A 14,268-nucleotide genomic window follows, 5' to 3' on the forward strand; every position below is an offset into this window, starting at 1 on the left:
GATAGTATAGTTGTTGGTCATCTCAATGTCTTTTTTAATGCACTCGTAAGCCGACTGTCTAAGTAAGTAATGAAATTAACATATAATTATATTTAATCGTATAAAACCATAGCTATTTTTCGTCGAAACAAATTGATTGAAAAAGCACAATTAAAGAGATCTAGTCATTTAAAGTTCATTTTATCGAGCTGGAAAACGCAAATGAGAGCGCGAGGATTTCTACTTATATATAATCAAAAATGTCTTGATTAGAATCAAGACCTAAAAAGTATCGATAAGACTGAGGGTATCACTTGTCTGAAGGATCAGATATTAATTTTTCTTTTTAATTGAAACTTAAATGCATGCTTAAGAAAAAACAACGTTCCATTACCGTTTTCCGTTGAAATAAATTATTTTACTGGTAATCAATTTCAAAAATTTACTTATCTCGGCTTTTCGACCACAATTCCATTCCCCGAAAACATTTTATCATTACATTAATTACTTTTGGGAGAGTACGTGTATGGTTTTGCGTTTTAAAAGGTTCCTAAAGACGTTACATCCCCATTCGTGACCGGCACTCTTCGCAGTGGAACATTTTAATTATTCTAAAACCAATGGCGCCAAATTCAATAGGGACAGTAACATTTTTAGTCGCGGTTTTGCAAAATGATGTAATATCGAGTGTACTTTAGTGAACCGTCGTATTGTTCTTTCTCATAGTTCAGGGCATGATCAGTGTTACTGCCCAATTTCTCTCTCTAGTTTCTAACAATGGTTAGAGACTATTTGATATGGCACGGCACAACGTTATATACATTTGTAAATTCCAGAGCTGTGCTAATTAGCTGACAACTAATTGAATTAGAATTAGCAATTAGGGAAATATTTATGAACTAATTAATTAGCCAATTAGCAATTAGGGAAATATTTATGAATTAATTAATTAGCCAATTAGCAATTAGACATAGAAACTAATTCAATTCAATTAGAAGTTAGACATTTATCAAACTAATTAATTAGAATTACTATTTTCTAATTAAGGTAAAAAAGAAACCATAAGTAAACATAAAAGTTTAAAGTGCCCATGGATTTAGTACTTTGGTAATGCAAAGTTTAATGTTTTAATGCCATTGAAAAACGGGTACGGAAGCCATGAATTATTCTCGAAAAATGAGACAGGCCTCGAGTGTTCCGTCATGTTAAAATTTGTCTCATTTCTTCATTTTATTGCACAGTTCCTATAATGGACTCCTGAGTAGTAAATACATGCGCACTGCCATTAATTCGAGTAGGTAAATCAGTCGAAATTGCGAAATGGGCCAGTTGCGATCCAATTTTCTACTAGTACTAGTATTCTCTCATTATTGAGGAGCTGAAAAATTTAGAGTAGCACTAAGGTTTCCTCATCGATATAATAAGGCTTTTTCATATTCAAATAGATGAATAAAGAATTAATTCCTCGATTTTTTACAACAAATTGGCGTAAAAGTTTAATTGAAAATCCAATTGGCTAATTAGTTAATCCTAAATCTAATTAAATTTTAATTAGATAATTACCTTTCCGAATCATACTAATTAATTAGAATTACTTCTCAATTAGCACTAAGGTAATTAAAATTCAATTACCATTTTCAATTAGTAAATGTTGCTAATTAATTAGAAATTGAATTAGCTAACTAATTAATTAGCACAGCTCTGGTAAATTCTAAGTAGCACAAAAGTAAAAAGAATCCATTTTTTTATATTTTGGTTTGAAATAAATAATCTCATCATAGTAGTTATAACGAACAGAAATTCAAGAGAATGGCACCGGTAATGAGCAGCAAAAAGAGAGGAAAGTTTGCTTCAAGGTAGCAGAGGGACATGGTAGTGAAAATAGTAATCTAGAATTTTGTTCGTTCAAACCTTAATATATCATGAAAAATTCAAGTGAGGAGGCGGCACTACCTAGAAAGATCTATTTTGGCAGATAACAGCGAAAAAATTATGTTCTACACACACTGGGACTATGGGAGAGTTTCTGGGCCGCAGGTCGCACATGATGAAATTTCAACTTCAGTTTACATCAATTCTCCCTGGTCGTACTAGTAGCAGGTTAAGCTATAGTTTTCTCAGGTCCTGTTAGTCTCGAAAGGGTTATATAGTCCTTGTAACTTTTAAAAGGTTGTTGTCATGGCTAAACAGACCGCTATTACAGCTTTTTATTGTTTTATAGGTTTTTTGACACGTTATCTCCCAAAAGTAATTAATGTAATGATAAAATGTTTTCGGGGAATGGAATTGTGGTCGAAAAGCCGAGATAAGTAAATTTTTGAAATTGATTACCAGTAAAATAATTTATTTCAACGGAAAACGGTAATGGAACGTTGTTTTTTCTTAAGCATGCATTTAAGTTTCAATTAAAAAGAAAAATTAATATCTGATCCTTCAGACAAGTGATACCCTCAGTCTTATCGATACTTTTTAGGTCTTGATTCTAATCAAGACATTTTTGATTAATATCTGTTCCTTCAGTCTTCATTTTAATTAAGAATGTTAAGAAACTGTTTTACATTTTCAAAATCTGCACTAAGCAGAAACATATATAAAGGGGACCATAACTTTAGCTCAATCAGACATTTATTTATAATGATACTTCATAAAAAAAACGTAAATCAATAAAAGTTTGTATTCTTATTGTAATTAACATAATACAATTTTTACCAATCATTTATTGAAACGCGAGGCGCCCCCCTAAAAATTCCAGAAATAGGACCAAATTGACAATTTTACAAAATTTTTAAAAATGCTGATTTATGTCCGTTTAACATTTAGCTCAAAATTGTCATAAGCCCAATATGAAATTCGGATATCCTTAAAACTTCATAAAGACGATCCGAGATTGTCAATTTCAAATTTTTTGCAGCATAAACTAACGTCTGTTTAATATTAAGCTTAAAACCTTAAACAAAATATAGTCAGGGCTACCCTAAAAGTTCAAGCGCCCACAAGTACCTACAAGCGCCCACAAGTACCCACAAGTACCTAAAAGTACCTACAAGTACCCACAAGTACCTACAAGTACCCACAAGTACCTACAAGTACCTACAAGTACCCTCAAGTACCCACAAGTACCCACAAGTACCTACAAGTACCCACAAGTACCCACAAGTACCTACAAGTACCCATAAGTACCTACAAGTACCCACAAGTACCTACAAGTACCCACAAGTACCTACAAGTACCCACAAGTACCTACAAGTACCCACAAAAACCTACAAGTACCCACAAGAACCTACAAGTACCTACAAGTACCTACAAGAACCCACAAGTACCCACAAGTACCTACAAGCATCCACAAGCACCCACAAGCACCCACAAGTACCTACAAGTACCCACAAGTACCTACAAGTACATACAAGCACCAACAAGTACCCACAAGCACCCACAAGTACATACAAGCACCCACAAGCACCCACAAGTACCAACAAGTACCCACAAGCACCCACAAGTACCAACAAGTACCCACAAGTACCTACAAGCACCCACAAGTACCTAAAAGCACCCACAAGTACCTACAAGTACCCACAAGTACCCACAAGAACCCACAAGTACCTACAAGTACATACAAGCACCAACAAGTACCCACAAGCACCCACAAGTACATACAAGCACCCACAAGCACCCACAAGTACCAACAAGTACCCACAAGTACCCACAAAAACCTACAAGTACCTACAAGAACCCACAAGCACCCACAAGTACCTACAAGTACCCACAAGTACCTACAAGCATCCACAAGTACCTACAAGCATCCACAAGCACCCACAAGTACCTACAAGTACCCACAAGTACCTACAAGTACATACAAGCACCAACAAGTACCCACAAGCACCCACAAGTACCAACAAGTACCCACAAGTACCTACAAGCACCCACAAGTACCTAAAAGCACCCACAAGTACCTACAAGTACCCACAAGTACCCACAAGAACCCACAAGTACATACAAGTACCCACAAGTACCTACAAGCACCCACAAGCACCTAAAAGTATCCACAAGCACCTACAAGCACCCACAAGTACCCACAAGTACCCACAAGTACCTACAAGTACCCACAAGTACCTACAAGTACCCACAAGTACCTACAAGTACCCACAAGTACCTACAAGTACCCACAAGTACCTACAAGTACCTACAAGTACCCACAAGTACCTACAAGTACCCACAAGTACCTACAAGTACCCACAAGTACCCACAAGTACCCACAAAAACCTACAAGTACCTACAAGAACCCACAAGCACCCACAAGTACCTACAAGTACCCACAAGTACCTACAAGTACCCACAAGTACCTACAAGTACCCACAAGTACCAACAAGTACCCACAAGTACCAACAAGTACCGACAAGTACCCACAAGCACCCACAAGTACATACAAGTACCCATAAGTACCTACAAGTATCCACAAGCACCCGCAAGTACCCACAAGTACCCACAAGTACCTACAAGTACCCACAAGTACCTACAAGTACACACAAGTACCCACAAGTACCTACAAGTACCCACAAGTACCTACAAGTACCCACAAGTACCTACAAGTACCCACAAGTACCCACAAGTACCCACAAGTACCTACAAGTACCTACAAGAACTCACAAGTACCCACAAGTACCTACAAGAACTCACAAGTACCCACAAGTACCCACAAGCACCCACAAGCACCCACAAGTACCTACAAGCACCCACAAGTACCTGCAAGTACCCACAAGTACCTACAAGCACCCACAAGCACCTACAAGTACCTACAAGAACCTACAAGCACCCACAAGTATCCACAAGCACCTACAAGCACCCACAAGTACCTACAAGCACCCACAAGTACCTACAAGCACCCACAAGTACCTGCAAGTACCCATAAGAACCTACAAGCACCTACAAGTACCTACAAGTACCTACAAGCACCCACAAGTACCCACAAGTACCTACAAGCACCCACAAGCACCTACAAGTATCCACAAGCACCTACAAGTACCCACAAGCACCTACAAGCACCCACAAGTACCTACAAGCACCCACAAGTACCCACAAGAACACACAAGTACCTACAAGCACCCACAAGAACCCACAAGTACCCACAAGAACCCACAAGTACCTACAAGCACCCTCAAGAACCCACAAGAACCCACAAGTACCTACAAGTACCCACAAGAACCCACATGTACCCACAAGAACCCACAAGTACCTACAAGCACCCACAAGTACCTAAAAGCACCCACAAGTACCTACAAGTACCCACAAGTACCCACAAGTACCCACAAGTACCCACAAGAACCCACAAGTACCTACAAGCACCCACAAGTACCTAAAAGCACCCACAAGAACCCGGGCAAAGCACCTACAAGAGCTCAAACGCCATGTTTTTCTTGATAATATCCCTCTAACGAAGTGAATCACAACAAAAACGCCGTAAGTCCAACATAAAAAATTAGGGCTAAAATGCGTGTCTCTAACAGTGGTAAAACGCCGTAATTCCAATACCCAAAACAACGTAAGTCAAAGTATGTGTTAATAATGATAAAAATCAATACTTAAACTTAATTTATCTTAATGAAACTAAGAAAAGGCACATCTATGGACTGTTATCTTTCATTTAAGATGGTTCCCAAACGTAACGAATGAATAGTTTTCTTTATACACGATCGCAATTAAGGTCATTTTTCAAAAAAATCCCATGTTATCTCTATGGAACAATATAGTATGTTTCACCAAATGTCTTAATAATTTTATGGATTCTAAAACCACCCTTAACAACTTTTTTCATTATAGAATTAACTATTAGTTGGATCTCTTTGAAATTTTAACCACAAAATTAGGGCCCAAATTTTAGTTCACTGGCAAAATTTCAAAGCGGCAAACACAATACGAAAAACGTTACAGCCAATCAAAGAACCCTCCTTTAGCATTAGAGGGAGTATCAAGTCTTATCTAAGAGAGCGACCGCTCTCCTAGAATTAAGTATTTAAAAGTAAAGATCAACCGATTCCATTCTGTTTACAAATATTGCGTTTATTCGTGGAAGGGACTGGTGGACAATTTATAATTTAAACCGCCAGGTTGAGAGGGAGTACAAGTCGGTCAGTTTTCCTGGGACCCGCTAGGACAGAATGAGTGCTCATTGTTTATTACAATCAATATGAATTGTAAAGTTCAAAAATCCAGTTAACCAGCCACCACCTTGTCTCCATAAGCTCAAACTACGGGCCACAGATTTTTTTATTGTCGCAGCCACGAGTTATTTTTTTAGTTTTATATCTGTTGAAAATAATTAAGTGTTATATCTGTTGAAAATAACTAAGTCTATAGAAATACTTTTTACTTTGTTTATTTTACCAAATTATAACGTGTTTTTATTTTTAAGATTTTAAAACCGTAATGCAACATATAGGAATAATTTGAACATATTTTTTGGTATGAAATGTGCATTACAAGCGGCTGTTTCTTAGTCTCATTTTAATTCAATAATAAAGCAAACCTGTTTTGATATACTGAAAGTACATTTTTTATACTAAACACAAAAGGTGCTATTTTCAACGATTTCATATTCATACTCCCTGATTTTAAAACGGTAAAATCTATTTTGAATTTCCCTTTCGAATGGGACTGTTGAATGATAGAGGTAATTAATATGGGGATGCCGAGGGGTCGGTAATTCATGAAATCACGTACGCTACCCGTGTAATCCAACTTAAGAAATCCGAAATCAATGCTGATTTCGAAATCAAATAAAAAAATCCGAAATCAATGCTGATTTCGAAATCAAATAAAAAATCCGAAATCAGCAACGAAATCACAAAATCAGTAAAGAAATCATAAAATCAGAAAAAAAATCACAAAATCAAGAAAGAAATCACGAAATCTACAAAGAAATCGTGAAATCCATTACAAAATTTACGAAATCCAAAATCCAAAGAAATCACGGGGAAAATCTCAAAATCCAAAGAAATCACGGGGAAAATCTCAAAATCCGAGGAAATCACGCGAAAAACCTCAAATCCAACTAAATCAAGGGAAATATCGCAAAATCCGCCGAAATCACGGGGAAAATAGCAGAATCTGACGGAATCACAGGAATCATCTCACAATTCAACGAAATCCATTGGATTTTATCGAATTCTGAAATCAAACAAAATCCGACGAAATCCGATGAAATCAAATGAAATCCGACGAAATCAAATGAAATCCAACGAAATCAAATTGGATTTCGAAATCCCGTACACTTTTTTCAAAACGTCCGACCCCTCGGGCGAAGCCCTCACATGAGTAGTTCCCGTATGAAGGGATTTCATAAAAGCGGTCCTCATAACAGCACTTCCCTAAATAGCGGTTTCCCGAAATGGCAGTTACGCGTTAGTGCAATTACCGATACAGCGGTTTTCGTAAACGCGGCATACCGATACAGCGGTTTTCGTGAACGTGGCGTACCGCTACATCAGTTCTTTATATATGGATAATTTGGTAAGGTTAAAGTTGATTATTTAAACTAAATAGTATTACAACAGGTCAGGTTAGGTTTTGTTTCGTTTGGTTAGACTTAGGTTAGTAATATTTTGGAAATACTGTAACAATGTTGCGCCTTTTCTAAAATACTGTTGTTTATCTTCATTGCCTTCCCAAATAATAATATGCCTTTTCCAAAACATTATTGTTTAAAATTATCTACTTTCAAAATAAAATAACCATTCTCGAATTATAATATGCCTTTTTCAAAAAATTAGTTTACAATACCTACATCTGAAATAAAATAACCTTTCTCGAATTATTTTTCTATCCTGGTATGAGAAGTGCAAACTGATACAGCCTGAAGAATAGTACAATATTTAAGTGTACTTTAAAAAAATCATAAACATATCCGTTATTAAGTCACATTACTGATTAAATGATCACAGAAACCGGTAGTTTTTGAGACCAACAAATACAACTGTATTGTTATGAAATGCCCAAAACTCAACACAAACACTGCTATTTCCCAAAATATTGCACGAAGGTGTTCTATTTCAGAACACATTGTTTCCTTTGCCCCGTTGGAGTTTTTACAGATGACCCCTTAATGAAATTAGCATTGTTTTTCAGTTTCTATTTCATTTAAAGGGGTCACTGTAAAGTACAATAATCATTACTCGTAGACGTGAGCCCTTTGGGCAAAATGTCTGAGAAATCACATTTTAAAATTAAAATTGGCCATGGAACCCACTTTATCGGTTATGTACTCTAGGAGAGCTAGTTTTATCCATGGGGTAGTCCGTTGAAATATAACACCGTGGTTAACCCCACTCTAATTGCGCTGGTTCGTGGATAAACGTAACGATTGTAGGTAAATTATAAGACATTGTTAAATAAAACCATAACTGATTTTTATGGTTTAGTTGATAAACGAAAAGTTCACAACATATTATAGTTTAATTCGGCATTACATTACATTTTAAACTGCCGGAACAAAAGAGTTGAAGTTTTTACAACTCTGATATGTTATAAGGACCCCTCTGAGTGCACAGCCTGTATCTGGTTGACCTAAGAATTGTCAAGGGCAATGACTTTTACAAACTCTTTTAAGTTACGTCCCACTATTAATTTTACAACCAGAGCTTTATTTTTAACCTCAAATCCATCCTCGTGCCACGATTTTTGAACTTATCAAAGCCTTAACTTTTTCCAGTCAACTTTACGATTCTAATATCCATGGCATCGCGTGCACTGCCCTTTCTACGTAGTACGTTCAGACTAACTCTACAGGGTGTTTCTGGAAAGTCTGGCACAAATTAACAGGCATGTTCCTTGGGTCAAAAGGAGTCCGAAAGGTCCTATGACGTTTTGGGGTAAAGCGCTCCGTTGCGAAGTTATGGGCTCTCAAAAGTAGGCCGAAAAACAAGGAGATTTTGCAGAATTATAGCACTAGTATTGTGGTTTTGACCCAATTGTTTTCGATTATTGAGCATAAGGCAATGATCGAAATAAGTTTAAACCTAATGGATGACCGTGAACGTGTTAAACGGCCAAAAGCGTTAATCCCTTTGATTTTTTTTTTAATGATTGAAATTAAAGGTAAGGAAAGTAGCTCAGATCTGGGAGCACGGCAGTGCTCCCAGCCAAGTCGAGCACTGACATCCTTTTCTCGAAGCAACTCGTGGCACTTTTCAGCCCACTGTAACTTCGTGATGGGTACAGGTAAAAGTCTGAAATTTTGCTCGCCGCGAGGACTGTCAATCCTAGCTATAGTTTCCAAATTTCAAGTTTCTACCCTATATACTTTTCGAAATATCGCAGGTGAAATTTACCTTATTTTGTCACTCACTCACTCACTCACCGATCATCAAAATTCTAAGGTACTTCTAGGGGGGATAGAAACTTAAAATTCATGATTTAGTTTTCATTTATTTTATGAAGAACAGAAAAATTAAAACATCCCAAAATTTTTATAAAATTGTTCTTTAGTTCTTTATTTTAAAACCAGATAGTGGAAGACCGTGAACGTGTTAAACGGCCAAAAGCGTTAATCCCTTTGTAATTAAAGGTAAGGAAAGTAGCTCAGATATCGGTTACTTGTTTGTTCAGATGTACTGGTAACTGACCAGTCTTTTATTCTTTATTTCAATAAGACACATTACTTTTACAATAATTCGAAAGAACCCCTTAAATTTTACAATAATTCGAATGAACCCCTTAAATTTTACAATAATTCGAATGAACCTCTTAAATTTTACAATAAATCGAATCGATTCCATTAATTTTACAATAATTTGAATCGAACCCATTACATTTACAATAATTCGAATCGAACCCCATTACTTTTACAATAATTCGAATGAACCCCTTAAATTTTACAATAATTCGAATCGAACCCCATTACTTTTACAATAATTCGAATGAACCCCTTAAATTTTACAATAATTCGAATCGAACCCCATTACTTTTACAATAATTCGAATGAAACCCAATTCCATTGTTCTACAAAAGCTGTTCAAAATGGGCACCATCAGCGTTTAAGCAAACTTGCGCGCGTCGTTTGAAAGATTCACGAACACGTTCGAAGATTCCTGGCGTGTTACGGATGCTATCACATCCAACAATTATCCTTTGTCGTAAGTCTTCGACATCGCGAACTTCACTTCGGTATACCAAGTCCTTGAGATGGCCCCAAAGAAAAAAAATCGCATGGGTTGAGATCGGGAGATCTTGCTGGCCACGCAACAGTTCCGCCTCGACCTATCCACCTCCGGGGAAACGCGACATCAAGATATGCTCTAACTTGAAGACTAAAATGGGGCGGTGCGCCATCTTGCATGAACCACATTATTTGTTGCATAAATTGGCCTCGTTGGAAACTAGCAAAGTACGCGGAAAGTCTAAGTCATTTACCCGTGCCACAAACCACTGGCAGACATCGACCCGTCTCGGATAATCAGCTTCATTTAAAGCTTGTACCTTTTGCAAATGGTATGGGTGGAACTGATGTCCTCGAAGGATTTTCCAGACGAGTACATGGTTAACGCACAATTGCCGCCCGACGTTCCTGGTACTGGTTGTTGGATCATCTTCGAAAATTGTCAAAACGGTGTCCTCTACATCCTCGGGAACAATCCCCGCACGAGGTTCAGGTCCCGACGGTTGAAGTTTCCCGGTTTCTCTCAAGCGTCTGTCGACTGCCGTAAATGTTTGTCGATTGGGAACTTGTCGTTGAGGAAAGTGCTCCTGGTACAAGCGCCGAGCTTCCACAGCATTTCCCCGAGCCAGTCCATACATAAGATGGATATCTGAGTACTTTTCATTCGTGAAGTAGACCATGATTAGTTCCAGATAAGCTTCCAAATGTGCACGCACGCCATGAAGCACGTTAAGGTACACACATTTAAGCCGTCTGTAAAAAAACCTACAACTTCTGATGTTGAAAACTACCCTAATGTTTAGACCAACACAGCATAATTTGTTTTTAACGGAGGTGGATACGTCGAGGCGGAACTGTTGCGTGGCCAGCAGGATCTCCCGATCTCAACCCATGCGATTTTTTTCTTTGGGGCCATCTCAAGGACTTGGTATACCGAAGTGAAGTTCGCGATGTCGAAGACTTACGACAAAGGATAATTGATGGATGTGATAGCATCCGTAACACGCCAGGAATCTTCGAACGTGTTCGTGAATCTTTCAAACGACGCGCGCAAGTTTGCTTAAACGTTGATGGTGCCCATTTTGAACAATTTTTGTAGAACAATGTAATTGGGTTTCATTCGAATTATTGTAAAAGTAATGGGGTTCGATTCGAATTATTGTAAATGTAATGGGTTCGATTCAAATTATTGTAAATGTAATGGGTTCGATTCAAATTATTGTAAAATTAATGGAATCGATTCGATTTATTGTAAAATTTAAGGGGTTCATTCGAATTATTGTAAATGTAATGGGTTCGATTCAAATTATTGTAAATGTAATGGGTTCGATTCAAATTATTGTAAAATTAATGGAATCGATTCGATTTATTGTAAAATTTAAGGGGTTCATTCGAATTATTGTAAAAGTAATGTGTCTAATTGAAATAAAGAATAAAAGACTGGTCAGTTACTAGTACATCTGAACAAACAAGTAAACGATATCCTATGAAAAACATTAACATGTACAAAAATGGGCCAAGCCTCGCTTCGTGCCCTCTCCGCCGTAAAACGTTCTGAGATCCCATGTAGAGCCAAGTCTGCCTTTTGTTCTCATTCAATCGCCAATTGAACAATTATGTTATAAATTAAGACCTTTTCCTAATTAATAACCAATATTCTTTGACTCTATCATTATTATAATCTTTGTTCGTATCAAAAATATCGTGACTTGGCAATCGCAGGTAAGTAATACTAAAAGGAAGTCGAGGGGATATTCACTAAATCGTTGCCGATTTGAAAATAATCGAAGGGATATTCACTAACTCGTTTATGGTCGAGGGGATATGTACAAGTTTATAAGATGAGTCATGCACAACCCTATGTACAAATTACATGGTGAGTTATGCATAACCCTATTTACAAGTTTATAAGGCGATTTATGCATAACCTTATGTACACGTTTATAAGGTAAATACCTGCGCTTGCCAAGTCACGATATTTTTGATACGAACAAAGATGTATAATAATGATAGAGTCAAAGAATATTGGTTATTAATTAGGAAAAGGTCTTAATTTATAACATAATTGTTCAATTGGCGATTGAATGAGAACAAAAGGCAGACTTGGCTCTACATGGGATCTCAGAACGTTTTACGGCGGAGAGGGCACGAAGCGAGGCTTGGCCCATTTTTGTACATGTTAATGTTTTTCATAAGATCTCACTTCTTTTTGTAGACCCTCTCGTTATACTTCGGTAAATAAACAAGACCCTATCGTGGAACTTCGTTTGCCAATATAATCGCTAACGTTTGTCCATATCTAATGGAATTGTTCTTGAAAAAGCGGAGATATGCTATTTTTTGAATAAATTTAGAGGGAATAGATCGATTAAGAGTAAAATCAGTTGATTGAATTTAATATTGATTTAACTAAAAAAATGGCAATATCTGAAACTTCAGCCAATTGATAAACCTCACACATATCGTTTGTTTTTTCGGCCTTGGTCCAAACCAAGACGTTTTTTTATAATTTAGCTAGGTGTTGTAAGGACTTAATGTACTCCAACCGTTGGCAATATCGAATTAGTACGAAAACATGAATGGTGTACAGACTGTTAAGATAGTCTGCGCGCGTTTTCGCACATGTTTTACGATATGTGGAACACTATGCAAGCTAGCGCCCTGAAATTAAGTGTGTAATATTAGTTTTGCGTTTTATACATTCAAAATTATACTGGAAACCGGAAGTGTAACATCTTCCATAATTTTACGTTTTCGGGGATCTTAAATGTGATTTTCGGATTCCTTGGGGTCGATTCATATTTGAAAAGTATTCACTAAATCTAATTCGGATGAGTAGGTAATCAACCTTTTTTTTCAAAATATTGCTACTTTGATTTAAATGGAGAAAATCAATGGTCGAGTATCAAATCTTTGTTGACATAAAGGGTTGTCCAGACTTAATCATTTTGCGCCTGTGTATCCTCGCTTTGCTTGTTTTTAAGATGGTGTTACCGTCCACATTGGGTTTTTCCAACCTTGCGTCCTCACCTCGCTAACATACAAATTTCTTACGTGTAGGCCAAGAATTTCGCACTTTCGCTAGATGACAAACTAAGAATATTGTTTTGGTGAAACGAGAGGATAGTGTTTACACGCCAACCCAGCTGAAAGTCTAGGTTTGAACAGAGAGTGTAGACAATTGAGCCTTTACCAATTCACATGGGAATATCTTGCCAAAATTTATCCTCTTACTTCCTGTTCTAACCATTGGATGAGTGCCTTGGCAACAAGACATGCCTTAATTGGACGAAAATTTCTTCTGCTTAACTGTAAATTCTTTGTTTTGAATAGTTCACTAGTTTTAACTTCTGCAATTATTTATTACTAAAGAGCTATAATTTCAAATCTACATAAAGAAGTTTGTAGGTGGTCCTCATCTTGACTAGGAGAGGTATAATTTTGGTCTACCCCACTTGTTTAGTCTAATATTTTTCGATTAAATTAGAAAAAATATATATAATTTTTAGTTGAAAACTTTTGAAATGACTCGAAATTTTTAAAAACTTAACCTTTGAACGTTGAAAACTTTTAAGTGACTACCAAACGATACCGCAAAATCGAATTAGGTGCTTGCCGGTTCGGTGGTCTATGGCAAGGTCGATTCAATGTCTGATGTAGAAAATAGTACTAGGTCCTTTGCCGATTGGTCTAGCATAAAAAAGGTTTTCTAAGGTTAGAGGCTTATGATTGGTTAACCGCTTTTTCGTTCATCTGCTTAGTTTAAACTGCGCGATAGTCATAAAATTTATGGTCAAAGCTATGGAAACGTTAGACACATATTTATGAGTGAAGGCTTATAGGCTTTTGCAATTTTTGTGACCGGCGATGACGATTCAATTTTTTTTCGAAAGATCCCTTTTTTTGGCACACATGAAATTAAAGTTTTACCCCTTCTAAAGTCAAGAGTTGATCATATTAGAGAAAGGGAATATTTTTTCAAAAGGTATCTATCACGCTCAACGATGTCGGATAAAATTTTGATTTAAAAAACATTTTCTAGCATATTCCTATATCTATTTTTTTTAAAAATTGCGATTTTTCCAACCTCCTGAACTCCTTTCTCATACAAATATGTGAGGCCCCAGTTAGTTTGTAAATCG

General features: G+C 36.8%; 2 long non-coding RNA genes across 2 annotated transcripts; one reads left to right on the forward strand and one right to left on the reverse strand.

The window, feature by feature from the left end:
- Nucleotides 1-410: 410 nt before the first annotated feature.
- Nucleotides 411-783, reverse strand: LOC149596295 (uncharacterized). Its single transcript, XR_016379393.1, has 2 exons — nt 673-783; nt 411-590 (listed from the first exon to the last, which is right to left on the reverse strand). It is a non-coding gene; the product is annotated as an uncharacterized LOC149596295 (long non-coding RNA).
- Nucleotides 575-2,714, forward strand: LOC149596296 (uncharacterized). Its single transcript, XR_016379392.1, has 2 exons — nt 575-1,851; nt 1,916-2,714. It is a non-coding gene; the product is annotated as an uncharacterized LOC149596296 (long non-coding RNA).
- The last annotated feature ends 11,554 nt before the right edge of the window (nt 2,715-14,268 follow it).

This window comes from Phalangium opilio, unplaced genomic scaffold, assembly GCF_054372755.1.
Source record: "Phalangium opilio isolate 3A_F unplaced genomic scaffold, DU_Popi_V2 ptg000390l_1, whole genome shotgun sequence".
NCBI classification, from domain to species: Eukaryota; Metazoa; Arthropoda; class Arachnida; order Opiliones; family Phalangiidae; genus Phalangium; species Phalangium opilio.